Source organism: Pseudophryne corroboree, chromosome 9, assembly GCF_028390025.1.
Source record: "Pseudophryne corroboree isolate aPseCor3 chromosome 9, aPseCor3.hap2, whole genome shotgun sequence".
Classification (NCBI taxonomy): domain Eukaryota; kingdom Metazoa; phylum Chordata; class Amphibia; order Anura; family Myobatrachidae; genus Pseudophryne; species Pseudophryne corroboree.
The window spans coordinates 104,819,499-104,838,640 of NC_086452.1; positions in this window are offsets into that span (position 1 = coordinate 104,819,499).

A 19,142-nucleotide genomic window follows, 5' to 3' on the forward strand; every position below is an offset into this window, starting at 1 on the left:
CGCCTCTTTTTTTCTTTGCGTCATGTGCTGTTTGGGGAGGGTTTTTTGGAAGGGACATCCTGCGTGACACTGCAGTGCCACTCCTAGATGGGCCCGGTGTTTGTGTCGGCCACTAGGGTCGCTTATCTTACTCACACAGCGACCTCGGTGCAAATTTTAGGACTAAAAATAATATTGTGAGGTGTGAGGTATTCAGAATAGACTGAAAATGAGTGTAAATTATGGTTTTTGAGGTTAATAATACTTTGGGATCAAAATGACCCCCAAATTCTATGATTTAAGCTGTTTTATAGTGTTTTTTGAAAAAAACACCCGAATCCAAAACACACCCGAATCCGACAAAAAAAATTCGGTGAGGTTTTGCCAAAACGCGGTCGAACCCAAAACACGGCCGCGGAACCGAACCCAAAACCAAAACACAAAACCCGAAAAATTTCAGGCGCTCATCTCTAATTATAATGCCAGATTGTGTAGTAAGCAGCAACATACCACAATATCAGACACATTTGCAGGGCTGTGGAACAGCACACCACCAGACTTGCCAAGATACCTGAACTTGGTTTTCACTCAGTAGCCCGTTGGGTAGATACTAGTGATGTGCACCGGACATTTTTTGTGTTTTGTGTTTTGGTTTTGGATTCGGTTCCGCGGCCGTGTTTTGGATTCGAACGCGTTTTGGCAAAACCTCACTGAAAATTTTTTGTCGGATTCGGGTGTGTTTTGGATTTGGGTGTTTTTTTTCAAAAAACCCTAAAAAACAGCTTAAATCATAGAATTTGGGGGTCATTTTGATCCCATAGTATTATTAACCTCAATAACCATAATTTCCACTCATTTCCAGTCTATTCTGAACACCTCACACCTCACAATATTATTTTTAGTCCTAAAATTTGCACCGAGGTCGCTGGATGGCTAAGCTAAGCGACACAAGTGGCCGACACAAACACCTGGCCCATCTAGGAGTGGCACTGCAGTGTCAGGCAGGATGGCACTTCAAAAAAATAGTCCCCAAACAGCACATGATGCAAAGAAAAAAAGAGGCGCACCAAGGTCGCTGTGTGACTAAGCTAAGCGACACAAGTGTCTCCTTGCACAAACTGGCTCTACAGAGGCAAGATGTCCTCCTCATCATCATCCTCCGATTCCTCACCCCTTTCACTGTGTACATCCCCCTCCTCACAGATTATTAATTCGTCCTCACTGGAATCCAACATCTCAGATCCCTGTGTACTTTCTGGAGGCAATTGCTGGTGAATGTCTCCACGGAGGAATTGATTATAATTAATTTTGATGAACATCATCTTCTCCACATTTTCTGGAAGTAACCTCGTACGCCGATTGTTGACAAGGTGAGCGGCTGCACTAAACACTCTTTCGGAGTACACACTGGAGGGAGGGCAACTTAGGTAGAATAAAGCCAGTTTGTGCAAGGGCCTCCAAATCGCCTCTTTTTCCTGCCAGTATACGTACGGACTGTCTGATGTGCCTACTTGGATGCGGTCACTCATATAATCCTCCACCATTCTTTCAATGGTGAGAGAATCATATGCAGTGACAGTAGACATGTCAGTAATCGTTGACAGGTCCTTCAGTCCGGACCAGATGTCAGCACTCGCTCCAGACTGCCCTGCATCACCGCCAGCGGGTGGGCTCGGAATTCTTAGCCTTTTCCTTGCACCCCCAGTTGCGGGAGAATGTGAAGGAGGAGATGTTGACGGGTCACGTTCCGCTTGACTTGACAATTTTCTCACCAGCAGGTCTTTGAACCTCTGCAGACTTGTATCTGCCGGAAAGAGAGATCCAACGTAGGTTTTAAATCTAGGATCGAGCACGGTGGCCAAAATGTAGTGCTCTGATTTCAACAGATTGACCACCCGTGAATCCTGGCAAAGCGAATTAAGGGCTCCATCTACAAGTCCCACATGCCTAGCAGAATCGCTCTGTTTTAGCTCCTCCTTCAATGTCTCCAGCTTCTTCTGCAAAAGCCTGATGAGGGGAATGACCTGACTCAGGCTGGCAGTGTCTGAACTGACTTCACGTGTGGCAAGTTCAAAGGGTTGCAGAACCTTGCACAACGTTGAAATCATTCTCCACTGTGCTTGAGTCAGGTGCATTAACCCTCCTTTGCCTGTATCGTGGGCAGATGTATAGGCTTGAATGGCCTTTTGCTGCTCCTCCATCCTCTGAAGCATATAGAGGGTTGAATTCCACCTCGTTACCACCTCTTGCTTCAGATGATGGCAGGGCAGGTTGAGGACTGTTTGGTGGTGCTCCAGTCTTCTGTACACGGTGGCTGAATGCCGAAAGTGGCCCGCAATTCTTCGGGCCACCGACAGCATCTCTTGCACGCCCCTGTCGTTTTTTAAATAATTCTGCACCACCATATTCAATGTATGTGCAAAACATGGGACGTGCTGGAATTTGCCCAGATGTAATGCACGCACAATATTGCTGGCGTTGTCCGATGTCACAAATCCCCAGGAGAGTCCAATTGGGGTAAGCCATTCTGCGATGATCTTCCTCAGTTTCCGTAAGAGGTTGTCAGCTGTGTGCCTCTTCTGGAAAGCGGTGATACAAAGCGTAGCCTGCCTAGGAATGAGTTGGCGTTTGCGAGATGCTGCTACTGGTGCCGCCGCTGCTGTTCTTGCTGTCATCTACCCAGTGGGCTGTCACAGTCATATAGTCCTGAGTCTGCCCTGCTCCACTTGTCCACATGTCCGTGGTTAAGTGGACATTGGGTACAACTGCATTTTTTAGGACACTGGTGACTCTTTTTCTGAGGTCTGTGTACATTTTCGGTATCGCCTGCCTAGAGAAATGGAACCTAGATGGTATTTGGTACCGGGGACACAGTACCTCAATCAAGTCTCTAGTTGCCTCTGAATTAACGGTGGATACCGGAACCACGTTTCTCACCGCCCAGGCTGCCAAGGCCTGAGTTATCTGCTTTGCAGCAGGATGACTGCTGTGATATTTCATCTTCCTCGCAAAGGACTGTTGGACAGTCAATTGCTTACTGGAAGTAGTACAAGTGGTCTTCCGACTTCCCCTCTGGGATGACGATCGACTCCCAGCAGCTACAACAGCAGCGCCAGCAGCAGTAGGTGTTACACTCAAGGATGCATCAGAGGAATCCCAGGCAGGAGAGGACTCGTCAGACTTGCCAGTGACATGGCCTGCAGGCGCATTTTTTTTTTTAAATGACAGGGGTGTACAGGAGATGCAGTCGGTGACCAGAAAAATTGCAGGCCACTTTCGACATTCTGCCACTGCGTGCCAAAGACTGGAGCACCAGCAAAGACTCCTGAACCTGCCCTGCCATCAACTGAAGCAAGAGGTGGTAAAGAGGAGGAATTCAACACTCTATATGCTTCAGAGGATAGAGGAGCAGCAAAAGGCCATTCAAGCCTATACATACACCTACGATATAGGTAAAGGAGAATTAATGCACCTGACTCAAGCGCAGTGGAGAATGATTTCCGTTTTGTGCAAGGTTCTCAAACCCTTTGAACTTGCCACATGTGAAGTCAGCTCAGACACTGCCAGCTTGAGTCAGGTCATTGCCCTCATCAGGCTTTTGCTGAAGCAGCTGGAGAAATTAAAGGAAGAGCTAAGACGGAGCAATTCCACTAAGTATGTGGGACTTGTGGATGGAGCCCTTAATTCGCTTTGCCAGGATTTATGGGTGGTCAATCTGTTGAAATCAGAGGACTACATTTTGGCCCCCGTGCTCGATCCTAGGTTTAAAGCCTACGTTGTATCTCTCTTTCCGGCAGACACAAGTGTGCAGAGGTGCAAAGACCTGCTGGTGAGTAAATTGTCAACTCAAGCGGAATGTGACCCGTCAACAGCTCCTCCTTCAATTTCTCCCACCACTGGGGCTGCAAGGAAAAGGATAAGAATTCCTAGCCCACCCGCTGGCGGTGATGCAGGTCAGTCAGGAGCGAAAGCTGACATTTGGTCCAGATTGAAGGACCTGCCAATGATTACTGACATGTCTACTGTCACTGCATATGATTCTGTCACAATTGAAAGATTGGTGGAGGGTTATATGAGTGACAGCATCCAAGTAGGCATGTAAGACAGTCCGTATTTATACTGGCAGGAAAAAGAGGCAATTTGGAGGCCCTTGCACAAACTGGCTTTATTTTACCTAAGTTGCCCCCCTTCCAGTGTGTACTCCGAAAGAGTGTTTAGTGCAGCCAGTAACCCTGTCAGCGATCGGCGTAGGAGGTTACTTCCACAAAATGTGGAGATGATGATGTTCATCAAAATTAATTATAAATTCCTACAGGAAGACCTTGACCAGCAATTGTCTCCGGAAAGTACACAGGTACCTGTGATGGTGGATTCCAGTGGGGACGAATTAATACTCTGTGATGATGGGGATGTACACAGTGAAAGGGGTGAGGAATTGGAGGATGAGGATGAGGTCGACATCTTGCCTCTGTAGAGCCAGTTTGTGAAAGGAGAGATTGATTGCTTCTTTTTTTGGTCGGGCCCCAAACAAACCAGTCATTTCAGCCACAGTTGTGTGGCAGACCCTGTCGCTGAAATGATTGGTTTGTTAAAGTGTGCATGTCCTGTTTATACAACATAAGGGTGGGTGGGAGGGCCCAAGGACAATTCTATATTGCACCTTTTTTTATTCTTTGCATCATGTGCTGTTTGGGGACTATTTTTTTAAAGTGCTATGCTGTCTCACACTTCCGTATATGTCCAGCGGTACTGCCATATAATTCCAGTGATCCTGCCGTATATGTCCAGTGGTACTGCCATATAATTCCAGTGATATTGCCATAAAATTCCAGTGATAATGCTGTATAATTCCAGTGGGAATTGTTTGTGTCGCTTGGCTTAGTCATACAGCTACCTCATTGCACCTCTTCTACATCTTTGCATGAGGTGTTGTTTGGGGCCTAGTTTTTGAAAAGTGCCATCCTGTCTGATACTGCAGTGCCACTCCTAGATGGACCTGGTGTTTGTGCCGCACACTTGTGTCGCTTGGCTTAGTCATACAGCAACCTCAGTGCACCTCTTTTTCTTCTTTGCATCATGTGCTGTTTGGGGCCTTGTTTTATATCTGCCCTCCTGTCTGACACTGCAATGCCACTGCTAGATGGGCCATGTTTGTGTTGTCCACTTGTGTCGCTTAGCTTAGTCATCCAGCAACCTCGGTGCAACCATTTGGCCTAAAAAATAGTGAGGTGTCCAGAATAGACTGGAAATGAGTGTAAATGAATGTTTATGATATTTAAAAGAAAGCGCTAGGGATGTTTAGATGAAATATTGCACATAATGGTTACTAAAACCGTGAATATAAAAAATGAATGTAAAGCGGTACCTGTAAAAAAGACAAAGTTGTTAATATTAAAATGTTTACACTCTTTTGAGTGAATGTGAAAGAGGAGGTAGCCAGCAACACTTTATTAATGCTGATTGTCCATGAATTCCTACCTTTCCCTGTGCTAAACTCCGGTGCCGTGGAGCACACTGATTGCAGGGACCGCCGGGTGCCAGTTGAGAAGCCGCTGGACGCCGCTGTGAGCACTGCGGCTCCGGTGTTGTTCGTCCGCGGCTGATGGTAATTAGTGGTGCTGGCGGTGCTTCCGAGTACCGCTGAGTCCAGGGCTGGCAGCGTTCCCATGTCCTGCTGTGTCCTTCGAGATGTAATCCGGCATGGTGTTAATATCAGCTGAAGTTGCAGTGTAAAAGATGATCTCCAATGCGTTTCATGCACTTTAATGCACTTCACTCCTCGAAAAAGTGCATTAAAGTGCATGAAACGCGTTGGAGATCATCTTTTACACTTCAAAGAGGAAAATCCATCAAAAGCCGCAACACAAGCAGAACCCGCTGCAACTTCAGCTGATATTAACACCACCGCACCGCCAGCACCACTAATTACCATCAGCCGCGGACGAACAACACCGGAGCCGCAGTGCTCACAGCGGCGTCCAGCGGCTTCTCAACTGGCACCCGGCGGTCCCTGCAATCAGTGTGCTCCACGGCACCGGAGTTTAGCACAGGGAAAGGTAGGAATTCATGGACAATCAGCATTAATAAAGTGTTGCTGGCTACCTCCTCTTTCACATTCACTCAAAAGAGTGTAAACATTTTAATATTAACAACTTTGTCTTTTTTACAGGTACCGCTTTACATTCATTTTTTATATTCACGGTTTTAGTAACCATTATGTGCAATATTTCATCTAAACATCCCTAGCGCTTTCTTTTAAATATCATAAAAATCCAATCTAAGAAAGCAGCTTAATCCCGTAGCGCAGGCAATTAATTACATCTGTAAATGAATGTTATTGAGATTAATAATACCGTAGGATCAAAATTACCCCCAAATTCTGTGATTTTGGGAGTTTTTATTAGAGATGTGCACTTGAAATTTTTCGGGTTTTGTGTTTTGGTTTTGGGTTCGGTTCCGCGGCCGTGTTTTGGGTTCGACCGCGTTTTGGCAAAATATCAAAAAAAATTTTTTTTCGGATTCGGGTGTGTTTTGGATTCGGGTGTTTTTTTCAAAAAACACTAAAAAACAGCTTAAATCATAGAATTTGGGGGTCATTTTGATCCCAAAGTATTATTAACCTCAAAAACCATAATTTCCACTCATTTTCAGTCTATTCTGAACACCTCACACCTCACAATATTATTTTTAGTCCTAAAATTTGCACCGAGGTCGCTGGATGACTAAGCTAAGCGACCCTAGTGGCCGACACAAACACCTGGCCCATCTAGGAGTGGCACTGCAGTGTCACGCAGGATGGCCCGTCCAAAAAACACTCCCCAAACAGCACATGACGCAAAGAAAAAAAGAGGCGCAATGAGGTAGCTGTGTGAGTAAGCTAAGCGACCCTAGTGGCCGACACAAACACCTGGCCCATCTAGGAGTGGCACTGCAGTGTCACGCAGGATGGCCCTTCCAAAAAACACTCCCCAAACAGCACATGACGCAAAGAAAAAAAGAGGTGCAATGAGGTAGCTGTGTGAGTAAGATAAGCGACCCTAGTGGCCGAAACAAACACCTGGCCCATCTAGGAGTGGCACTGCAGTGTCACGCAGGATGGCCCTTCCAAAAAACACTCCCCGGCGACTGCCGACACAGAGGTAGCTACAGCCGTGGACTACCGTACTGTGTCTGCTGCTAATATAGACTGGATGATAATGAGATAAAATTAAAATATATATATATATCACACTAGTACTGCAGCCGGACAGGTATATATTATGTAATGACGGACCTGCTGGACACTGTCTGTCAGACTCAGCACTGCAGACTCCTAAAGTAAGCTACTAGTATCAAGAAGATAGAAAAAAATAAACCACGGGTAGGTGGTATACAATTATGGATGGACGAGCGACTGCCGACACAGAGGTAGCTACAGCCGTGGACTACCGTACTGTGTCTGCTGCTAATATAGACTGGATGATAATGAGATAAAATTAAAATATATATATATATCACACTAGTACTGCAGCCGGACAGGTATATATTATGTAATGACGGACCTGCTGGACACTGTCTGTCAGACTCAGCACTGCAGACTCCTAAAGTAAGCTACTAGTATCAAGAAGATAGAAAAAAAAAAACCACGGGTAGGTGGTATACAATTATGGATGGACGAGCGACTGCCGACACAGAGGTAGCTACAGCCGTGGACTACCGTACTGTGTCTGCTGCTAATATAGACTGGATGATAATGAGATAAAATTAAAATATATATATATATCACACTAGTACTGCAGCCGGACAGGTATATATTATGTAATGACGGACCTGCTGGACACTGTCTGTCAGCACTGCAGACTCCTAAAGTAAGCTACTAGTATCAAGAAGATAGAAAAAAAAAAAACCACGAGTAGGTGGTATACAATTACGGATGGACGAGCGACTGCCGACACAGAGGTAGCTACAGCCATGGACTACCGTACTGTGTCTGCTGCTAATATAGACTGGATGATAATGAGATAAAATTAAAATATATATATATATCACACTAGTACTGCAGCCGGACAGGTATATATTATGTAATGACGGACCTGCTGGACACTGTCTGTCAGACTCAGCACTGCAGACTCCTAAAGTAAGCTACTAGTATCAAGAAGATAGAAAAAAAAAAAAACCACGGGTAGGTGGTATACAATTATGGATGGACGAGCGACTGCCGACACAGAGGTAGCTACAGCCGTGGACTACCGTACTGTGTCTGCTGCTAATATAGACTGGATGATAATGAGATAAAATTAAAATATATATATATATCACACTAGTACTGCAGCCGGACAGGTATATATTATGTAATGACGGACCTGCTGGACACTGTCTGCAGAATGCGTTTATAAAAACACCACACGACGAGTGTTTAACTTTTTCAGGCAGACAATCACAATATACTGGTGGTCAGCAGACAATCACAATACTGGTGGTCAGTGGTCACTGGTCACTGGTCAGTCACACTGGCAGTGGCACTCTGGCAGCAAAAGTGTGCACTGTACTTAAAATATGTACTCCTGCTATAACTGCTCCCCAGTCTCCCCCACAATTAAGCTGTGTGAGCAGTGAGCACTCAGCACAGTCAGATAATGATATACAGTATTACATATGATGCAGCACACTGGGCTGAGCACAGATATGGTATGTGACTGTGTCACACTGTGTATCGTTTTTTTTCAGGCAGAGAACGGATTAATTAAACTGGTGGTCACTGGTCACACTATCAGCAGCAAGTAGTACTCCTCCTAATAATATGCTCCCCAAAATTTGTGTCTCTCTCTAGTACTCTAGTCTAAACGGAGAGGACGCCAGCCACGTCCTCTCCCTATCAATCTCAATGCACGTGTGAAAATGGCGGCGACGCGCGGCTCCTTATATAGAATCCGAGTCTCGCGATAGAATCCGAGCCTCGCGAGAATCCGACAGCGGGATGATGACGTTCAGGCGCGCTCGGGTTAACCGAGCAAGGCGGGAAGATCCGAGTCGCTCGGCCCCGTGTAAAAAAACCTGAAGTTCGGGCGGGTTCGGATTCCGAGGAACCGAACCCGCTCATCTCTAGTTTTTATGTTTTTTTTTTTAAATCATCCAGATCCAAAACCAAAACCAAAACACGAAAGGGTGGTTTTGGCAAAACCAAGCCAAAACCAAAACACGAAAGTGGAATTAGAACCAAAACCAAAACACAAAAAGTGCCAGGCGCACATCTCTAGTTTTTGGTGGTGAGAATGAGCCTGCAGGAGTAGTAGAAGTTAAAGTAACCAAGAGTGACAGCCATTGCCTTAGTCATTTGCCTTATTTTATTCCAAAATATATCAGTATATCTGGGGAATACATGATGCCCAATGTACCAAAGTCTTTCATAGCCAAACCAGAACATGATTTGCTGTCAATGCTTAATAGCAAAGCACTACTATAAAATGGATTATAAAAGCATCAATAATTGCTGCACCTAGTGCACAATGGGGCCTATAGCTGTTGCATCCATTTCCAGTGGGACAAATATAAATGAATTCACTCATATAGTTTTATCATGAAAAAATATAGCTCTGTTGGCTGGCACTTATGTAGCCCAAACCACAGTATTTGGTGCACAAATAAATCTTATCAAAAGAAACCTTAATGAAAGCAAACTACAGCAATAGCAACTCATGATAACCTTTGATACACCGAACAAAGGACTTCATTTAGGAACTGGCTTCATGGTACATTGTGGTACATAAAGCCTCTGATTTCAACTCTGCGAACGCAAACTGTAATTTTCCATTTGTTTCTTGCATTTTGCTTGGTCTGACCTTGTAACTTTGCTTTTAAGTTTAATCATTCTACAGTGTTGGTGCGCTTTTTATTAAATAAATTATTACAAAGACCCTCAATCAGTTTATTATAATGTAAATGCTCTGTTCCAACATATGTCCCTTTGATTTACAAAACGCCATCTTCAGACTTAGAGGCCTATTTATTAAATAATATTTGTGGGATATTCTCTTAAAACAGCCATTTTTGGGAGATGCCCACAAATATCAAATATCCCCCAAACATACCATGGAGGGACCCCATATCTAATAGCAACTGCATCTTCTATAGTTTGTATGGGGACTGGGAAGCTGTCAGATTTACCACGCTACAGATTGCAAAGCATTCCGGAGTTTGGCATTAGCCCACTGTATCCTATGGCCTAAATCTCTCAAAAATTTCGGGGTGAGGGTTCCTACGGTCAGCAGGGTATGCATGCGCAGAAGTTAGAGACAACTGATGCGATTACTTCAATCCTGGCACAATGTACGGACCTGTACCCACACGTATGTGGGTGGGGGACTCTGCGCTGCACTTCTCCAGGGGTACTGGTGTTCTTGGGAGCTACTAGACCCTGTGGGTTACCCAAAACCTATCCGTGTCGGGAATTGCAAATTAAGGGAGGGGGGGGGGGGGGGGCTGCGCTCGCCTTGTCTGTGTCTTATTTGCTGTACCCACATGTATTTATTGATAAATTAAATGGATTTTAATTTCTTATTGTCACAAATAGCCCCTAAAACTATGATTAAAATTCTCGCATAAGAGTTGCGTGTACTTCTGTTTGCATACAGATCTGTGGATGTGTCAGGCTTTCAGATGCGATTTAGGGGGACATTTACTAAGCAGTGATAAGAGGGGAGAAGTAAGCCAGTGGCAACCAATCAGCACTGAAGTAACATCTATAATTTGCATACTATAAAATGATACAGAGCTGCTGATTGGTTGATGGGGCAATTTCTCCACTGGCTCACTTCTCTGCTCTTATCACTGCTCAGTAAATGTCCCCCTAAGAGTCATACCTCCACTTGGGACTGAGTGATTGTAACTGGACTGCAACTGTGCATGACGTTTACATTTGCTGTGGCATGTTAATGGAATTGCAGGCTATTCAAAATTGAGTGTAGGGTTAATGTAAATGTGTGCTGATGCTGACAGCTACTTTCATCAGCATATAGATGGTGGTGAAAATTAACTAGGGCACCATTATGGGACATAAAAGGAACACCTGCTGAAGGAGAGGTGTTTCTCTAGAAGCATTGGGACAGGGGCCCCTTCAATATGTTGCTATGGTGCCAACGAAGTTATGGCTGCACCCCTGGGGAAGGGTAGATGGCAATCTGAGGAACGCCACCAGGAAGTTACAGAGCGTGGAAGTTGACACAGAGATGCATAGAACAAAGAGGCGTACAGTAAGTGGGAGGTCAGAGAAGAACAGACAAGGAGAAGATCAGTGTATTGATAAGGCTTTTGTTGACAAATATAAGAAAGGGCCAATATTAGCAATGTTTTGGACATGGAAGCAGCGGGAAAGATATTGGCCCTCATTCCGAGTTGATCGCTAGCTGCCATTGTTTGCAGCGCAGCGATCAGGCTAAAAATCAGCTGTTCTGCGCATGCATATGGGCCGCAGTACGCACGCGCGAAGTACTTTCACACAAAACTATGCATTTTTACACAAGGTCGAGCGACTGTTTTCACTCGCTCGGCTGATGGGTGAGTGATTGACAGGAAAGGGGCGTTTCTGGGAGGTAACTGACCGTTTTCCGGGAGTGTGCTAAAAAACTCAGGCATGTCAGAAGATAACGCAGGCGTGCAGGGCCGGTGCAAGGTTTCTTGGTACCCTAGGCAAAACTTCAGCCTCCCCCCACCCCCGACCTCTAAGTAAGCTGGCAGCTACAGTATTGATTAGTTGTAAAAGTTACAAAGACTTTTATTTATTATTTTCTGTTCCGTGTTGATGCATACATCTGCAGATCCCTCTGCTGGTATATTAGTCTTGTTGTGCAATTGTATAAAAATATCTACACACACAACCATTGGCGTTTCTATAATGGGTGCAATGTGTGCGGTGCACACGGACCCCTGCCATTACAGGTGGTGGAACTCAGTTCCACCTCATTCCCCCCCAACTTTAACCCCTGACGGTCGCCCATACACACAGCCAGACAGGCCGATATATCTGCAAGATATATCAGCATCAGCTGTGCTGCAGAGTTGATGCAATATGTCTATGAACGGTGCCTTCACAGACATAACAACTAACAAGTGTACACACCCACTGATGCACTACAGACATACATCGCCCGTTCAATAGAACGGGCGATATACCTATTTGTGTGCGATTAGACCACCTGCGATTTGTTTGGAGTGAAGAGACTGCATCAGAAACTACATCATAAATATATACATATATACAGGAAAGACAAAATGTGAGGAGTGATCACGTTCTAGAGGCTGTGTAAATAATGTTTGTGATCATTCTGAAACGGCAAAATAACAGAAAAAGAAAACCTTATGTCATATTACATTAAATGCACACATGTTAAAATGCACCCAGTCCTAAATACACATACTGTCAATGCGCAAAGTGGGAATATGGAAGTATAAATTGAACACCCCCATCATTTTAGGTAATCCTTCTACTCCCCACATGCTCTTCTTTGTGTCTGATCGCCTGCGTCTCTCACCTTTACTTACCCCCTGCAACTGCAACTGCCGGCTATCCTTTCAACCCCTGCACTTCTTACTGCTCCCCTCACCACCGCCCTCATTCCCTGCACCTTGTTTCACTTCCTACCTGCTTCCTTCTCACACCCCGGCACCTCTAATACCCTTTTCAGACCGCCACCTATGAACATGGGTTGTGGGCACATGAGCGCGCATAACCCGTGTTCATCTGCGGTCTGAAAGGAGCAAGGGTTGAAATACCGGGTCGAGCGACCCGGTATTTCAACCCTGGTCGTGAGCAGGGTTGAACATGTCTTCAATCTGGCTCACTGTCCTGTTCACTCTTTATGTACGGGCAGCGCTTTGAGATCATGTCATCTCCAAGCACTGCTCCCGCCACGCCACCGCTAACGTCAATATGCCAGGCTGCTGGCTGCGGTGTGAAAGGTTCTTGAGGCGGGTCGCACCCTGGGTGTCATGCTCTTGGGTGCGACCCACCTCAGACGGTGTGAAAGGGGTATAACTAACCTCTCCTATTTAGCCCCTAGACCCTCTCCCCAGTTCCATTTATCACCCACTGCAGCTCCTTCCCAAGCAGGGACACTGACATCTAAAATCAGGTCCCAGCACCAGGGCAGATGCAGTGGCATACACACTCAGCAGTCACCCACTGTCACACACACTCACACTCAGCAGTCATCCACTGTCACTCATACTCAGCAGTCACCCGCTGTCACACACACTCACCAGTCACTCACACTAACCAGTCACCCACTGTCACACACACTCGCACTCAGCAGTCACCCACTGTCACACACACTAACACAGTAGTGCTCACCTCTCACTGCGCAGCTGGCTGCGATGAGCCCGGGCAGCAGCTCCCTATCATCCGCAGGGGTAATGTTCAGCGCTACACAGGAAACACGTAATTGGTAGAATAGCTGCGCTTGTCAGGATCGGCCACTGCAGGAACAACAAGGGGGAGGGACAGGGAACTGCCGGCTGGGAGGACACAAGGAGGATGTCCCAGGTCCCAGTGCTGCTGAGTTTTGTGAAGCGGGAAGTGTCTGATAGGCCAGGGGGAGGGCACCATGCACGATGATTCCTTGAAGTGCATGGCATGTAAGCAGGGGCGGATTGGGAACTAAAAGTGTCCCTGGAAAAAATTCTAGAAGTGGCCCCATGTGGGCGACACCAAATCAATGGTAGGTGGAACCAACACTAAAGTAGATGGGATCAGTACACAGGGCCATAAATATGGGTTGCGAGCAATGCTGTCACGAAAGGGCCCTGGGGGCAGCACTGCTACTGTGCCTTAGAATTTAAACTTTTTTTTTCATGTGCCTCCAGACCTGCACCTATGCAGGAAATTCAAATTGTGTACTCATTTGTGATTTGCTTTAAGTAAACTAGAAGAATCCCATTAAGTTTATACTAAAATACTCTTCTGCTGGCCATATATTAGTACGACTCGCATTAGATGCGTGTTGTCCGACGAGCTCCCCCGCCAGCTCCCTGACGTACGATAGATCGGAAGTTGCTTATGCACCTTACAATCTATCATATGATCCGCAATTGACCCCCACCCAGATCGAATGATCATATGTGCAGCACACATGATCAGTTGATGCGACGTGTGACCCACGGGGACACGCATCGCATCGTGGAGGTCATTCCGAGTTGTTCGCTCGCAAGCTGCTTTTAGCAGCTTTGCACACGCTAAGCCGCCGCCTACTGGGAGTGAATCTTAGCTTCTCAAAATTGCGAACGACGTATTCGCATTATTGCGATTAGACCTCTCTTAGCATTTTCTGAGTAGCTCGAGACTTACTCTGCCATTGCGATCAGTTTAGTCAGTTTCGTTCCTGGTTTGACGTCACAAACACACCCAGCATTCGCCCAGACACTCCTCCGTTTCTTCAGCCACTCCCGCGTTTTCCCAGAAACCCCAGCGTTTTTTCACACACACCCATAAAACGGTCAGTTTCCGCCCAGAAACACCCACTTCCTATCAATCACATTAAGATCACTAGAACGAAGAAAAATCCTCGTAATGCCGTGAGTAAAATACCTAACTTCATAGCAAATTTACTTGGCGCAGCCGCAGTGCGGACATTGCGCATGTATACTAGCGACTAATCGCTCCGTTGCGATAAAAAATAACGAGCGAACAACTCGGAATGACCACCCGTAATCGCACCCAAAACATGCAATGGGCCGATCCACGCGTCAATATTGTGTATTCGTACCTAGTGTATGGCCAGCATTCTTCTGCACCGATGACCTGTAATTCACTGTGCTGTAATGAATAGGATATCCTATCCAGTAACGCATATGTTGCAGCCTCAGGGTAACCACATAACCAAAATATTGACAGGGTGCACCAAATATGGGGTTGTGGCCACAGAATAGTTCCAATTCACAATACACCACACAGCAGCGTCTGTTATTCACATTACAGCGTACAGCGGCATCACATTACACCGCCCAGCAGCATCCGGTACTCACAATACAACGCCCAGCGACGTCCATTGCTCATATTACAGTGCACAGTGACGTCACATTACAGTGCACAGTGGCGTCACATTACAGCACACAGCAACGTCCGTTACTCACATTACAGCACACAGCGGCATCACATTACAGCACACAGCGGCATCACATTACAGCGCACAGCGGCATCACATTACAGCGCACAGCGATGTCCGTTGTTCACATTACAGAACACAGTGCATCACATTAAAGTGCACAGCGACAACCGTTACTCACATTACAGCGCACAGCGGGCGTCACATTAAAGCGCACAGTGACAAATGTTACTCACATTACAGCGCACAGCAGGCTTCACATTAGAGCGCACAGAAACAACCGTTACTCACATTACAGTGCATATCCACATACGTTATTCAAATTACAGTGCATATCCACATACGTTATTCACATTACTGCGCACAGCGACAACCGTTACTCACATTACAGTGCATATCCACATACGTTATTCACATTACTGCGCACAGCGACAACCGTTACTCACATTACAGCGCACAGCGGCATCACATAACACCACACAGCGATGTCCGTTGTTCACATTACAGAACACAGTGCATCACATTAAAGCGCACAGCGACAAACTTTACTCACATTACAGCGCACAGGAACAACCGTTACTCACATTACAGTGCACAGGAACAACCGTTACTCACATTACAGCGCACAGGAACAACCGTTACTCACATTACAGCGCACAGTGGCGTCACATTACAGCGCACAGAAGTGTCACATTAGGGCACACAGCGGCGTCACATTAAGGTGCACATCCACATACGTTACTCACATTACAGCGCACAGCAGCATCACATTACAGTGCACAGCGACAACCGTTACTCACATTACAGCGCAGAGCGGCGTCACATTACAGCGCACAGCGACAACTGTTACTCACATTACAGCGCATAGTGGCATCACATTACAGCGCACAGCAGCGGCACGTTACAGCACACAGCGACAACCGTTACGCACATTACAGCGCACAGTGGCATCACATTACAGCGCACAGTGGCGTCACATTACAGCGTACAGCAACGTCACGTTACATCGCACAGAGACAACCGTTACTCACATTACAGCACACAGCGGCGACACGTTACAGCACACATCGACATACGCATACCCTCCAACTGTACCTTTTTAATGGGTACAGTACCTTTTTTTTTTAATGGTCTGTACCTATTTTTGGCTCTCCAAACTTCCATTGAAAGTATAGGAGATGGGGCGTGACCACGCCCCCTTTACCCGTGACCACGCCCCTTTTTCTAATGTGTACCGATTTTTGTGTGGAAAATGTTGGAAGGCATGCATACGTTACTCATATTATGCTGCAGGTGGGGGAGGGGGTGCCGTGAGTGGGGGAGGGTGAGTGCCACGAGTGGGGGAGGGGTGCCACAAGTGGGGGATGGGGGGTGCCGCGAGTGGGGGAGGGAACAGATGGGTGTGGAGTATGTGTGAGAAGGGGTTAGGAGTGTTGCAGAGAGAGCAGGAGAGGAGACAGACTCACCCTGCGTGCACTGCTGTGGGGCTGCCGGGAACTGTTACTGGTGACTGGAGAAGCTCTGTCACGTGAGATGACAGACTATCCAGTGACAGAGCTCCTCCAAGCTGCGGCCGGTTCTGGCGGCTGCCAGATATAGTGCTGAGGGACGCGCTATGCAGGGGGCGGAGCCACGTGCGGCAATCGGCCCCACAGTACGGTCGGCCTCCCGGGATCCTTCCGGGTAACCTCATAGGCCAATCCATCCCTGCATGTATGAGCGCTAGTACAAGACCCTCGCCGCGGCCGCCCGTAGGCTAACCTATTATTGAAAAATATATATATATTTTTTAAATGGATTTAAAGGGAGCATGCCGCCCTCTAGTGGCCGGCGCTCATAGGCAGCTGCCTAAAGCTGCCTAATGGTAGCGCCGGCCCTGCAGGCGTGCCTGGGGGAACGGAGGAGTGGCGGGCCGAACGCAGGGTGTGTTTGTGACGTCAAAACAGGAACTAAACTGTCTGCAGTGATCGCAAGGTAGGAGTAGGTTTGGAGCTGCTCAGAAACTGCATGAACATTTTTTCAAGCAGTTCTGCTAACCTTTCGTTCGCACTTCTGCTAAGCTAAGATACACTCCCAGAGGACGGCGGCCTAGCGTTTGCACTGCTGCTAAAAGCAGGTAGCGAGCGATCAACTCGGAATGAGGGCCATAGATTTAATGCAGGAGGTAAAGGACAGGGAGTAGTTGAGGATGACATACAGAGGGAAGAAGATTAGTTCTTTTATGGACATGTTTAATTAATAAAATGCTGGACGTCCAGGATGAGATGTCAGAGAGACAGGTAAAGAACCAAGCAAGAACTGAGGGACAGAGGTCAGTGGATGACAGGTGCATTTGAGAATCATTAACATAGAGGTGTTATTGAAGACAAAAGGTTCTATTTACTAAGCCAGCCTTGGATGGAGATAAAGTTGCTGGAGATAAAGTTCCAGCCAATCGGCTCCTAACTGTCATTTTTCAAACACAGCCTGTGGCATGGCAGTTAGGAGCCGATTGGCTGGCTCTTAATCTCCAGCGACTTTATCTCCATCCAAGGCTTAGTAAATATACCCCTAAAATAGCTGATGAAAAGAAGGTCATTGGTGACACTGACATACACATCCAAAAGGACAATCAAACAAACACCTATTAGGGGTATATTTACTAAAGTGCAAGTTTATAGAAGTGGAGATATAGCCCATAGCAACCTATCAGATTCTACATATCATTTATCTAGCACTTTCTAGAAGATAATAGAATCTGATTGGTTGCTATGGCCAACATCTCCACTTCTATAAAGCCTCACCTTGGTGCTTAGTTTCACCAGAGGTCCCACTTTCTGGTAGCAGAGCATGCTGTTTCCTTGGCAGTCCTGGTGAGACAGATGCATCATACTTCTAGCCTCAATATGACATGCAGCTTGAGATGCCTGGCGTGAGTCGCCAAGTCACGCGCATCTCCGCTAACGCCAGGCTTCTTGTTTTGCAGACAATGCATCTTAGTCACAACACAATGTGACAAGGACACACAAGGAGACTATGCTGATTAATTTGATATGTGACATTTATACAGTATATATGTGTGTAATTGAGTCTGTATATGGAGTAGAACAGAACTTGCATTGGAAAACAGCTGCAGTTGCTACATTGCAGCACTTCATATACAGATTCAGAGACTCAGTAGCACACAGATATTCAAGTGTCATGTATCAAATTAATCAGCACAGTCGCATTGCATTGCGACTGAGATGCATTTTTGGCAAAAAAGAAACAAAAAAGACTCCTGGTGCTAGAAGATTCTCATGCGACTTAGAATGCAAAATGGGGTTGTTTGGCGTGACTGTATTTTGTTACATTTGCATTAACCTGTTTGACACTATAGAGATTATTTAGAATTGGAAGTAAGTACATCAGTTGTATTTGCAGAACATAAATGCATCCAGGAAATGGTCCAGCTTCCCTCAGTCATTATAAAACCTCTTTGGTTACTCCACATTCATATCTTAAAAGCATTTTTCACAATCAACAAAAGCCACTATTAAGGTGCATACACACTGGATGTTTTTGCCCAGTGTTCATGAAGAGTGATGACGTGAACATCGCTGGGCGGAAAATTGCACAGTGCATACACGCTGATTGAACCACTTACCACAGTAGGAATCTGTGGAAAGTGGTTCACTCGGGCAGTAAAACAGGCCGACGGATGGCGACGGACAGCGATGATGCAGGAGCGCGCATCAGCGCTCACCGCTCTTCGCCCGGCCATACACACTAAGTGATTTTGAGCTCAAAGTAGCTCAAAACTCCAAAAGTGACCTACTTTGAGCTGAAAATCACGTGTATGCACCTTTAGGTGTATGTACAGTTCTTAATTTTCCCTTCTTGAGTACAGGTAATAAATGCAGTGTAAAAAATAATTGGCTCTTTAATTGTTAGTGAAACATATTTATCAGTGAACCAAGGGCAGATTATTTATTAATGTATCTGTTAACAGTTCGTTAGACATTGCATGCATATTCTGCAGTGCGTAATCAGTCACATTAGTCCCTATTCCAGCGGGGCTTACAATCTATACTCCCTACCACATGTGAACACACATACACATGAAGGTTC